Genomic DNA, 13,452 nt, shown 5'->3' on the forward strand with positions numbered 1-13,452 from the left:
TTCTTTCTTTTTCTCTTTCCCAATGCTAAGAAATGCAGCCCCCAACAATCTGGAACCTCATTTTACCCACCTCGGAAGGATGGAAGGCTGAGTCAATCTTGAGCTGGTGAGATTCAAACTACCAAATTGCAGTCAGCTGGCAGTCAGCAGAAGTAGCCGGCAGTACTGCATTTTAACCACTGTGCCACCGTGGCTCTGATACTTTTATTTATTTATCACATTTGTATAGCTACCCATTTTTCCAAGTCTCTGGGTGACCACAACAATTTTAAAAAAAGGTTTGTTTTAGAAAAGGACACATTTTAAAAAAACAGTGCTAAAGGCATATTAAGCTGAAAAGAAACCAGTCTATAACCACCCCCCAAAAGTGGTTTATGGCCTTGAAATAACAATGCCATTTACAGTACTCCATACTTGAAGAAGGCGAAAGAGTCATAAGAGGCAGTAGCAGTGAGGAAGACAATTTGCAATAACTTGCAATAATTACTTAAGGAGATTTAACCTCCTCCCACCCTCTTCAATGGATGTCCTTGTGACACCAGTACTTCTCAACAGCCTAGGATAATAGGAAACATTTTACCACATAAAAGCCCTGCTTCTTCTAGAAAATTCCTTGATCAAGGACATTGTACTGTAATTACCAGCAAAACCTTTTTTTAAAATGAGAAGTTCTTAATAAACGGATTGTCAACTCGTAAAGTATTCCTGGTCTGCTCTTGAGTTGCCATAGTTCTGAAGATTATTGGACTTCTACACAATAAAATATTTTTATTGGCAGTATTCTGCCCATTTTTGAAAGGAGATTTCGAATCGCAGCTTTCTCTTGTTAAGTTTCCTAGTTTGGTTGCCTTTTTCCATACTATGCCAAAAGGCAACCAGACACTGCTGACTTAATAGCACTTCTTCAGTAAATAGGCAAACTTGGAAAGATCAGTAGTGATTGTTGGAAGGTAAAAACATACAGTATCCTCCTACCTAGTGGCTAGTTAGTCTGATACCCTTAGGTCAGTGGTGGATGTTATTCTTGGCAAAAGTCCTTTGATATCTACATACCTGATCCATATTTTGGATTGTATGCGTGGGATTGCATTGATTTTAGATGTTGCTATCAGCCTTCAAGATTTTCTTCCTTTGCTTTGCATCTTTCGGCTGTCATAAGTAATGGGGGGAGGAGGAGAGACATGATTATGGGAAGTGAGCTGGAGGTGTTACAAAACAGAACTGTATAAGTTGGGTGGGGGGAACAGTCTTGCTTAGGCTTCTATCCTATGCTATGCGCAGCCTCAACTCTTTAACAAAATATGTCAAGGTTAATGGACAGAGGCCTCATCACCACCTGGAGATGGTCACATGATGCTATACACAACTTTTAATTGGATGAGCCAATTGAACTATTGGGGGTGGGAACGTTGCCATCACTTTGTATATGTGATTTACGCACTCATTTTCTCATATTCAGAATTCTTTTATTGCTACCACTTGACTTTCAGTGAAAGATAGCTTTTCTCTAATTAATGGAGTCTAAGTATTTCTTTCTTGGATTTAGAATGGAGCACCATCTGACAGTTGCATTATAACCTCCACTATGAGCCTTGAAAGTGGGGATCCCATGGGTGTACCTTTGTTTTGTTGATAAGTTTGTCACATTGAAAGTATGTGGTTAGGTAGAGGTTGATATGATCCATAATTGTGTTTCATTCTTGGTGTGTTTGGCTAGTACTCCCATGTATACAACCCAAAATATGGATTAGCTATGTAGATGACACCTTCACCATAATAATAAAAAAATCAACCAGGGAAGATGCACAACACCATCAACACCATCTTCAATGGAATTTAATTTATAAGGGAAGAAGAAAATAGCAATTTACTACCATTCCTGGGTGTTGTGGCTCCGGGCTTGGATTTAGCTCCTGTGACTGATATGAGTTCAAGTGAGGAGGTCATGGCAGAAAAATATGAGCCGGCATGGCTCAGTGATTGGACTGGTAACCAGGATGAGGAGATGGACGTGACAAAGGACGACAGACCTGATGTATTAGAATTGTCAGGACCTTTGACCTCCTCTGGTTCCTTATCTGATCAACAGCCGGGAATGGCTGACAGGGAAGTTTTGAGAGAGTCTTCTAGTGGAGATGAGAACTTGGAAAATTTGTGGTTAAATGTAAAAAACAGAAGACGGTTGAGAAGGCAAAATCAGCTGGAGCGAATGAGGAGAGCGAGTCAGTAAATTAGCACGTTGCCTCAATGAGTATAAAAGGACACAGCTGGGCTGGTGCAACTTGCCAGGAACAAAGTGACTTATTTGAGTGAGGACGTTACAGCAAGAAGCTCTGAGACTAGAGATTTATTGCCATGACTGGTTTGCCGGACAGAGTAAAGATTTATGCTGTGGATTGAGATTCCTGCCAGCCGTTATCTTGTAAGACTTCTTTCTGTTTGATTTAATTTGAAACGGCTGCTTTCTGTTTTGTTCGTTGGAATTTTGAAGGGGAGTCATAACACCTGGGCATCCTCATCAGCAGAGATAGCGATGGCAAACTAGAAACACAGGTGTATTGAAAAATCACCCACACCAACCAAGTACTCCACTACTAAAGCAACCCAACTTCCCACCAAAGAAGCTGTATGAGAACACTATTCAGATGAGCACAAACACATTGCATTGACCCAGAATATCAGAAAAAGGAAACAGATCTTCTATTCAAAATTTTTCAACAAAATAGATAACCATGCAATGTCATCAAAAAGTGCCTGATCACTCAACCCAATTAGCACAACCAACACAGACCATAAAAAAAATCTTAAAAAACACTGTCCTACATCAAAAACATCTCAGAAACCACCAAGAAACCTGAAGACCTGATTTTGCCAGTGGGCCTGAGGAACCCAGAGTGGGATGGAGCTCATCAAGTGGCTTATTTGATCAACTGATGTTGCTTGGGGGAGTTATTGCTTTTTTTGTTTTATATCAGATGTTTATAAGTTGTTCTGAGTCAGTAAGAATGAGTTTATTGGCCATATAAATTTTCATAAATACGTTGTTCAGGAGTCTTTGAAGAAAAAAGGAACCACCTCCAGCATACAATTTAAGGACTGCAACAGCCACTGCACAGACAAACAGGCAAAAGACTAGCAGAACACCTCCATGAACACCAAGTAGCTGTCAGAAAATATGATGAAAACTCTTTAATTTCACAACACATGGACAGGCTTAACCATAGTTTCAACTGGGAAACTGACTATCCTAGACCAAACCAAGTCCTAAAATACTAGAGAATTCCTGGAAGACTGGAACTCTGACAAATTGGCCATCAATAGGCACATATTGGACATAAATATATATCTATAGATTCAAAGAAGCCCAAGTGTCCAAACAGGAAAGTGTGAAAAATTACAAAGGTGAAAGGAAAAAGCACTGCCTGGTAGTATTTCTAACAATTATTTCAACATTCTTCCATGTAAATATTACACCTACAATCTTAAAAATATAACATGATTATAATATAATAGAAGAATATTATAATTTATTTAATGTTATCAGTATTTTGATGCAATACCATAGCCTCCTACAGCCCAGCTAAGAAGTTATTCGAGGCGATATACAGCATTATTACTGTGTGGTTGGGAGACCAACCATAAAAACTGGATTAAACTGAGAAGTTAGAAATAGTATCCCAGAAGAAAGAAAGGAAGGAATAAACCAAATATGTCTCGGTCCATGTAGTTATTAGGACTGAGAGTTTCCCTTCTATTGTGTCTTCCAAAGTTCTAATGTAACATCTCTTAATAAAATTATGTTACTTGTTGCTAGACTTAAACAAGGATACAGTGAAAAAATACATGTGCTTAGGGATTTAAATTCCCTTTTTGTTCTCCATTTGTAGGTACAAGAGAAAATTAAAAACTGGCAGGATGAAGTGAGAAAATTAAAACTTTTTATACTACAATCCCATTGTTCCTTCCCTAAGAGTGACAAATGGAAGGCAATGTTATCTACATCCTTCCCTAAACATATTGTATGAGATGAGGAAAAGCAATTGCATCTTTAAAAATCCCATTCAGAGACCCCCTGGGACTGGGTCTCGGAAAAGTTATCTAACCTGAAAAGTTATCTAATTTAACATCATATGTTTACTTTTAGTCTTTGTTAAACTGATGTCACCAGAAGTCAGACATCTTGATATTCAGTATCTGGTGATTTGATGGAAAACCCATTTTGCCCTTTAAAATATAGGAAATTTAAGGAAAGCAAGCCAATTGATTGGTGTATATGTATCTGTGTGATTTTAGAGGATGATTTTAGAGGATGTATTTATTGTTTTTATTATTATACAAATTTACTTATTTATTTGTTTGTTTGTCAAACATGTACAAAATAACAAGTATAGGTATGAACATAAACATGAACAAAGAAAGTAAGTACAGATAAATGGGGACAGTGAGACAGGGACAGTAGGCATGCTGGTGCGCTCATGCATGCCCACTTTAAGGACCTCTTAGGAATGGGGTGAGGTCCAAGGTAGACAGTTTGAGATTGAAACTGTGAGGGTTTGAGGCTGTAACAACGGAGTCGGGCAGAGCATTCCAAGCGTTGACCACTCTGTTGCTGAAGTCGTATTTTCTGCAGTTGAGTTTGGAACGGTTTACCTTGAGTTTGTATCGATTGTTTGCCCATGTATTATTGTGATTGAAGCTGAAGAAGTCATTTACAGGCAAGACGTTGTAGCAGACAATTTTGTGTACTGTGCTTAGTTCGGACCACAAGCGGTGCAGTTCCAGATTGTCCAAGCCCAAAATTTCAAGCCTGGAGGCACAGGGAATTCTATTGTGAGTAGAAGAGTGGAGTACTCTTCTTGAGAAATACCTCTGAACTCGCTCAATCATGTTAATGTCTGATATACAGTGTGGGTGTATATGGAAGGCTAAATCACATAGGCTGACTCCAGGCAACAAGATGCCTTCAGCACCCACAAAGGTTAATGCATCCTCAAATACCTCCAAATACTGCCCAAAATTTCAAGCCCTGGAGGCCCTGTCCATGTGGGAGCTACAAGAGGAAACTGCTGAAAAGCTGTCTTATTCTGAAGACTATTTCCTGTTGACATATTTGCTCCTGTTGATTAAACTATGTTTTTGCCCTGTGGTAGATTGAATTTCTTCTTGTTATTATGCTGCTTAATTTTATTATTTGCATTTTAGTTTGTAATATGGTTCTTTAGAGAAACTTTGGCTTGAAAAATAGCCTATACATTTTAATACACCAGTAAATAAATCATTTACTTTGAAAACATGCAGGGAAGGAGCTGTAATCCATTATTAGGGATCAACACAAGAAAGGATTCCTTTCAAAAATTATTATTCTTAATAATAGCAACAACAGATGCCCTAGCCTTCATCTTCTGCACCATCAATCACCCCCTGGGTGTTACAAAACATCACTCTTCTGCATTTCAAAAAGTTTGGAAATTTAACAATCAACAAACCCTCACAGGGAAGGAAATAGTAACTAATTGCTTTGTCACCCTGACAAATGATTAAATGGCAACTTCTTCAAAACAAATTCTCATAAACCCAATTCAGGCACCAGCCTAGGAGCAAGAAGAATAAAATTAACAAAAAATTCAATTTCACTATTTCCAGTCTAGAAATGCCAGTGTTTCACTGGTTCATAGCTTCTTGTTATTTGTAGATCTCACTTTGTGTTTGAGCAAGATCTCTATGTTTCAACCAAAACGACATAGAATCTGACAGCACCTGGAGTAAATGATTGATTGCACCAGAAGCATAACAGATCCAAAGGCAATCGTTAGATGTATATATTATTACCAACAATTGGTGGATCCATGTGGTTAGAGAGAGATGTGTGCAAGTAGGTGGAATGAGTTTAGTCTCCTTTAATTAAAAATGAATGTTTCACAAATGTACTACATCTGTATATGGAGGTTCAATATAAAGTATCATGGCTAATGGCCTTGACAGCTCTCATGGCCAGAAGCAGATCAGAGGTAGACAGACTGGTCTCCCCTGTCCCCTCCCCTCCCTTTTTCAGAAATCCATGAGATTTTGATTATGAAATACACATTTAACAATTTTCATTCCTCTCAGTTGCCATTCCATATTTGACATCTGGGTCTAAATTCCTAATATTTTTTTAAAAACAGTTTGCTAGCCATGATTAAAAAGAGAAAACATTCTATGCAAATACATTCTTAAGCTCACTTAAACCATAAATACATCTTGACTGCAGGAAAGAAATATGAGTTTGCTTTTTAAGCAGTTGATCATTCTATGACTGCAAAATGTATGCATTATTAAAACTCCTGTTCCCATAACCTTTAACTGGGCAAAACGGTCTATCATAGGGCAACAATTTTTGAATCAATGCAACTCAAATAACTTACAGGTTGTGTTCAAAATCTGGGAGCCATGAATCCCATGGAATTGAAATTTGACAAATTTTATAAAACATTTTATGACATAAAATTATCATAAATAATTTTGAGCTACGGTGGTGCAGTGGTTAGAGTGCAGTACTGCAGGCTATTTCTGCTGCCTCTGGCTGCCTGCAATTTGGCAGTTCAAATCTCACCAGGCTCAAGGTTAACTCAGCCTTCCATCCTGGGTAGATAAAATGAGGACCCAGATTGTTGGGGGCAATATACTGACTCTGTAAACCACTTACAGGGGGCTGTAAAGCATTGTGAAGCGGTATATAAGTCTAAATGCTATTGCTATAATAGAGCTTATAACACAAAATGTAATAAAAATATTTTCTGTAGTCAACTTCAATTATTTGACTGTGGTATACAGTTCAACATACGTTACTTTCAGAGCAGTACATTTTAAAGAACTTTTCAAGTACATTAGAAGTTTTGCCAGAGTGTTGTGGACTTCCATATTCTCCTCCCAGCCTGGATAGTGATGCTGGGCCAGCTTCATGGCTTCAGCATTTGATGCTTTCTGAAGACCCAATCCAGAAGATCATATTTGGCTGCAGCTCTTGCCATGCATGACTTGCATCAAAGTACTTGAAGCAGCTTATGGCCTCAGTGGAGGATGCTCTCCGATTACCAGTGCAGAAAGAAAAGCAGCAGACAGACTGTGCCTGGAATATAGAGGGGTCTATCTTTTCTTTGCAAAACATTTTGTTGCTCATTGGCAGCTGGATCTCAGTGGCATTGAGCTGATTACAGATTAACAGAGTTGAAGACACCAGTATCATAAACAAAGTTCAGTAAACAGAGTTTGCGAACAGTTGCAAGACTCACAGCAATTCAAGCAGAATGATGTTCAGGCAAAAGGGAAGTGAAGGAAATGCAAAAAGAACAAACCAGGTTTCTGGCTCCATTTATGGCTGTTGGAGGAGCCTCAGCCAATCACAATTAAAACATTCTCTTAAAGATACAACAGTATTAAATGACTATCCTGGTTTATATATTGCCAATCCAACTGTTAGGTGACTATCATTCCTCACATGTAGAATTAAAAACACAGTCCTATAATCTAGTGATTCTGGTGCTGGACCAAAAGACCCATGTTCCAGTCCATAGTTGGCTACTCAGCTCACTGAATAACTGTAGGCCAATGGCTCTGTTTCTCAATCTACTCTGTTTCACAGGTTTATTTTTGCAACAACGTTGAAAATTTACAACGTTATGAATGATGAATGCTACCTTGAGTTTCTAGAAGGATAGGGTATAAATGCAGTCTTGAAGTCAAGTTCTATTCCATACCGATAGTTGTTTTCCTGGATATATCATGACTATGTTTTTCACAGCGTTTGTTTGAGATGTGTTTCAGTTTCAAAATTTAACATTCAGAGGTGGGATTTCCTGGTTGTTTCTAACATCCTTCCTGTCCCAGTATTAATCAGACCAGTCCTTGATATTAATAATAATCATAATTGCTGACTATCTCTTACCATTAACTTCTGTAACAGATTTATTTTAGCATTCCAAATACCTAATGGGAGTTGATTCAGATTAGAAGGAATATGATTTAGGGAAACAAATCATTATTCCCATAAATGGAAGTGATCTTCTCTAGAGCTTCAATTAGCCATACTGTAACAATTTGCAAAATGTTCTGTTGAATTCTTCTTTCCATCCATTTTTCTGTCCCTCTTACAATTTAATTAGTATTCCATTGTACTGATTCCTTTGTTTCTCCCCATAGAGAGGAATGATGATTTATAAATATATTATTGAGTTTGGAGGGGAGGTGTTCTAAGAATATAAGTTTTTTCTTAGCTTACTGATATCTCCTATTTAAGAATGGACTAGATTGGATATTGTCACATAATTAACAATGGTTTGAGTAGAAAGTAAATCATGACATCCCTGCACAAATCAAATCTGAATCATCAGTGATTATATTTTTACGCAGAAGTGTCAAACACTGAATCTGGGATCATCCGCAAGCAGGGCCTGCGCTCAGCCCCTAAATTGTCCTGTCTTCTCATTTGTCTAATAATTCCTCCCCTGGGGACTGTCCTTGATTTCTCCCATTTGATGTCACACAGGAATGATCCTGCTTTATGTTCTGGAGAATTTCTGCTTAGTTAGAGTAAAAACATCTAGCTGAAATAGATCAGACCAGCGATTTGACTTGCCAGGAAAACACTTTTTATATTTCAGATATTTTAGTAACTAAGGCATGTATTATGATGTATTAGATAAGCTATTGTGAGTACTGTTAACAGTCCTCCAAAGTTATCTGATGATAAATGTATTTGTCCTAAAAGATGAGTACAAGCTGCCTTACTGCTTCGTTTCCCGGGTCAGGAAAACGGGCACCTAAAAAGCTCAGGAATTTTCCAAGTGGAAACGTCCTTCGCCCATCACCTATGATACTTGCGCTACCTTTGCCCCGCATCCCTGCCTGGATTCCCACTAGGGGGCGCATCTTTCCATTTTTCTCCAGTTTCAAAGCTCGGCTTCCCACAATGCACTGAGCATCGGTTATTATACAGTAGTCCTTGTTTGCACTCTGGAAGTGGGAACAATGCTGCAGGCGCGGCTGCAGGCTGCAGGCGGCGACTCGGTGCGTCCGGCCAACCTTTTCTCCCTCCCTCTCTCTCTCTCTCTCTCTCTGTCTGTCTGTCGGGGAACGCTGCGTAAAAGTTGCTTCTCTCCCCACACATTCCTTGTAAATGCTTAGGTAAGAGCGGAGATTTGCTTCGGTTGTTTGCTGGCTTTTTTTTTTCTGGGCGGAGCGGAGCGGGCAGTGGGGCACAGGCAGAGACCGCTAGACATGGCTTCTGCTGCTCGTGCTGGCTGGGCAGATTCGGAGGGAGGCTTTTCGGATCCGAATCCGTTGCAAGCGGATTCGGATTGGGCAGGGTATTGGATTTTGCACGACTGAGCTTCTCTCCCCTCCGTCATGCAAGGGGAATTTGCTGAGCATGCTTTCCGAGGCTAGGAAGGAAGAAGCTGCGGTGTCAGGCGTCTCGAAGGGTGCTTGAGGTGTGTGTGTGTGTGTGACTGGTAGTTCTCGGTAGAGTTGAGCGCCTTCTTTTCCAGAGTCTTCCGAGTTCAGCGAAGTGTCGAGGGGGGAGGCATCGGGCGTCGGCTGGAAGCGGCAGTGGTAGATGGAAGGATGTGGCCGGATGCTTGCCTCCTTTATACAGTGCATGTTCCGTCTGTGTGGTTTTCCCTGGGAGCGTCTCTCGTACAAACTGTACTCTTCAATTTTTTTTGGGGGGGGGGTCTTAATGCAAAAACACATAAAATGCTGTCTGAAAGGATCTTGTGTGGCATAAGCCCTGAACTTCCGCTATTCCCCACCCCCCTGCACCCATCCTCCCTTTACCGTTTCACCCCTCGCAAGAAAGACCTTTGTGCGGGAGACTTAAGATTCTCTTGTCTCGTCAGGGGCTGCTTCGCGGATCTAGTTCGCGGATTCAGGCGACTCGAAGCGCCCGTCTCTCTTTTCTCCTTGCCGAATGTGAATCCAGGGTCTTCCTGATTTTCTGTTCAGGATTTGAATAGCTTTTAAAGTTTTCTCCAAGCGCAGGCAAAGGAAAGCTGAGTTCGTTGAGCATCCAGGAGATCATGACTCTATTGAATCAACCTCTACTCCTGCGGAATCCATGAATATGTGTGTGTAGTTTAATTAGACTCACTGTTGTGTTATTTCTTTACTCGGGAGTCAGGTTATTTATTAAATTTATATTGATTTATACAAATTTAAAATTTATATTATTATTTGTCCTTTGGGTTCAACTTGGAGCAGTAGTGATTCTTTTTCACTTATTTTTTTTCCCCTCCAACCAACTGGAATTTCTGGAAAAATTCAAAGTGAGAGAAATCAAACCTGGCACTTTCTGTATTTAAAGCTGCTGTTGCTGCTGCTATTATTATTATTGTTGGTATTATTATTATTACTATTATTATTATTACTATTGATTTAATCTTCAATTTGATTCACAGTCTGGGACTGGTAAAAATTTAACATTTCAAGCCTTAACCAAAGACCTAAGAGCTATTAAGTTAGCATCTGAGTATGTAGGCAGTTCTGAGTAGGGTGTTGTTGTTGTTGTTATTATTATTATTGCATGCCAGCTACCAAGAAGGGCAAGAAATCATTTCAGAATTACAGAAAACTAACTCTGAGAAGTATCATCCTAAATGATTATGTGATATATTTTATAGTCAAAGAAATATAAAGGAAGTGCTATCTCTGGATTTATTTCTGCATTGTCCTTCTGCTGTAGGAGATGTGGGAAAGGGGTTCTGTAACATTGTGATAATATTCACAATCATGTTGGAGTCTTATGTATGCTTTTGAAAGTATAGCAGAAAATAATGTAAATATATAAAGTTTGTTTCGTATTATTTTTCTGAAGACTTTAAATCATGACATTATCTCATTTGCTTCCTCAAACTGCTTAGTGAGGCTGGGTTTGTAGAACACCCTTGAATCAATCCATTCATGGTTTGTTTGTTTTTTAAAAAACCTTGCATTACAAATCAATCAAATTGAATGCATTCATATGGCATGTTTAAAGCTGTGGTGAAAAACTCACATTTGGAGAGGATTCAACAATTGTTGTATTTTTCTACTGCGAGTGATTAATCTTATGCATCCAGATATCAGCAAAGCCCCAAGATGACATACTGTAGATATTGATCAAACATAGATTAAGCACGTATAAACACCAGTAGAAGACCCCATGCTCAGAAAGAATGATTTTCCATAGGATAAGGGTACAAGATAAGAGAAAGGAAATCACAAGAATCATTCAAAGTGTAAAGACCCTACAGGCACTGTATTGAAATAGGGGAAGTGCCAAGGCTTTAATTGTTATACCTTCAAGCTGAGCCTGTCTATCACTGTGGCAAAGATAAAGAAGTAACATTACACATCTATGCCTGGATAGTCTTTGCAAACATTCAATGGGTATGCATACAACCGAAGGCATATAAGCAATAATATCTGTATACAAAAACAACTGTAGAGAAGTATGATTTTAAACAATTACAAGCAAATTTATTTCGTTCTTTGCAAGATAACCCCCTCCTCCAAATCTACCTCAACCAGGCTGCCTCCTGGAGTCATGACTGGAGGTTTTAAACTCAAATGCTGGGCAGCTGTTTCTCTGAGATGATCCAAAGATTCCTACCCTGGAAGACCATAGTTTGGGCCACCCCTAAATCAGTTTCCATGGTCTTTTTTTATATAATCAGATTGTTTTCTTTACTGTATATGCTTAGCATTGGCAAAAATGGTTTGGCGAGTCATATTGGGCCACAATTCAGCATCATTAGCTATTGTGGATATTTAGCAAACCATGATTAAGCCAATAATGCCTTGTGCAATGCATTAAACCGACTACACCTTTATGCATTTTTGGACTAAGAAAGGCTTATTCTGCCAGGGAGGTTCCTAGATTATCTAGAGGTCTGTACACACAAGAGATACTTCATTGCTTCTGTAACTAAGTAAGATTTGCAACATTTCTTTTGTAAAAGAACCAGAACAGATAGACTGGAAGAGGAGATTGAGACAGGAAGCAGGCCAAAGTTAAAACAAACACACTCTTGCTTCATATTTTCTTATGATGTGCCAGAGCTCCTGGTGTCTTGTACAAACAGCAAACATTCCAAACAGTTCCTGAATTCCAAGATGTATTTACTTTTTTCCTCAGACACAATTTTGGTCAGTTGTGCTTTACTTTTACCATTTGGCTATATTTGCACTCCCCGCTGCTGCCATTTTCTTTTTTCATCTTTTGGGTAGTCACTTCTGGGTTCTTTATTCCCTGGGTAGATTCCACCGGTTCTGCTCTGTTTCTGCTTTTATCCATGCATCACTGAAACAATTAGATTTGTTATATTTTCCACAGCATACATCAGAAGTGGGCTTTCTGTCCTCTTTACTTTTTAAAATCTTGCCTCTCTCTCATCTCATCTCATCTACATCATACTTGGAAAGATATTTAAATACTTTTGGAATTTGCTTTTTCTCTAGCAGAAAAGGTCAGGACCTGCCTAGGTCAGGTCAGTATGTTTCCCCCCACTCCACAGCCACATTCTCCATCTAAAGCCCTCCAGGTATGTGAAGTTACATCATCTGGTATTCACAAAAAGCCTTGATAAAGCCTTGATTATTGATAAAGATGGCTGAGTGATTGAAATTATCATCCAGTAAAGGAGAAATTGATTTGTTGGGATTGGCAGTGGTTTCAAAACACAATTTCTTTTTGGAGATGACAGAGGCTGGATTTGACTTTCTGTATGCAAAGCCTCTCCCCTATACTAATTGACAGTCTTACAGTTTTTTCCACTAATCTCTTGATTTTGCTTCCATTACACAACATAGAGCAATATGCATGGCTTTCCAGACAGTCTCTTTCCAAATACTGACTTAGACTACTACTTGGTCCTTTGAAGAACATATTTTCACTATGTTTTGAAACTCATGTTTCTCCTTAGGCAGTATCTTTCTGTATGGGTGATGATGATGATGATGATGATGATGATATAATCTTCCATGCTCTTCCTGTCTGATGGCCTGTTCTACCAGGTTATAAAATTATTCTCAATATGGTAATAGAAATCAAAAGCATATAGTCTTCCACTGAAAAAAAATTGGATCACTCTTCTCACTAACTCATGATGTCATCTTTTCGAGAGAATATTCTTTCATTGCCTGTGAGTTTCCCTAAGCAGAAAAGTTTTCATGACCTTCTGGAATACTGATGGGGTAAAACCAACCTTATCTTCAGAATAGGTTTTCTAGAAAAGAGGGACTATTACTGAGATGGGGTTTTGGAGTCCTTGATGTTAACATCCTCACCCTAGGGATCTGAAGCAAGCTTCTCTCTCTCTCTCTCTCTCTCTTTCTCTCTTTCTCTCTCTCTCTCGTTCAATGAATAGATTCCACAAGGAGAAGGTGATGTTACAGATATCCAAGTCCTGACATGAATGTCTTTAAAGGTGACAAACC

The 13,452-nt window shown here is 39.0% G+C and overlaps 1 protein-coding gene across 2 annotated transcripts in view; it reads left to right on the top strand.

The window, feature by feature from the left end:
• The first annotated feature begins 8,975 nt into the window (after window positions 1-8,975).
• The window catches only part of EXTL3 (exostosin like glycosyltransferase 3), a 123,990-nt gene continuing 119,513 nt past the window's right edge, over window positions 8,976-13,452 (top strand). The window contains exon 1 of one of the 2 annotated variants that reach the window (XM_087929911.1): window positions 8,976-9,045. The gene's annotated coding sequence lies outside the window, so the exon portion shown is untranslated. Of the gene's footprint in view, window positions 9,163-13,452 lie in introns of both variants that reach the window. The other variant, XM_087929905.1, reaches the window with a different exon arrangement.

This window comes from Pseudonaja textilis, chromosome 1, assembly GCF_049901715.1.
Source record: "Pseudonaja textilis isolate UNSWEBS1 chromosome 1, rPseTex1.2, whole genome shotgun sequence".
In the NCBI taxonomy this organism is placed as follows: domain Eukaryota; kingdom Metazoa; phylum Chordata; class Lepidosauria; order Squamata; family Elapidae; genus Pseudonaja; species Pseudonaja textilis.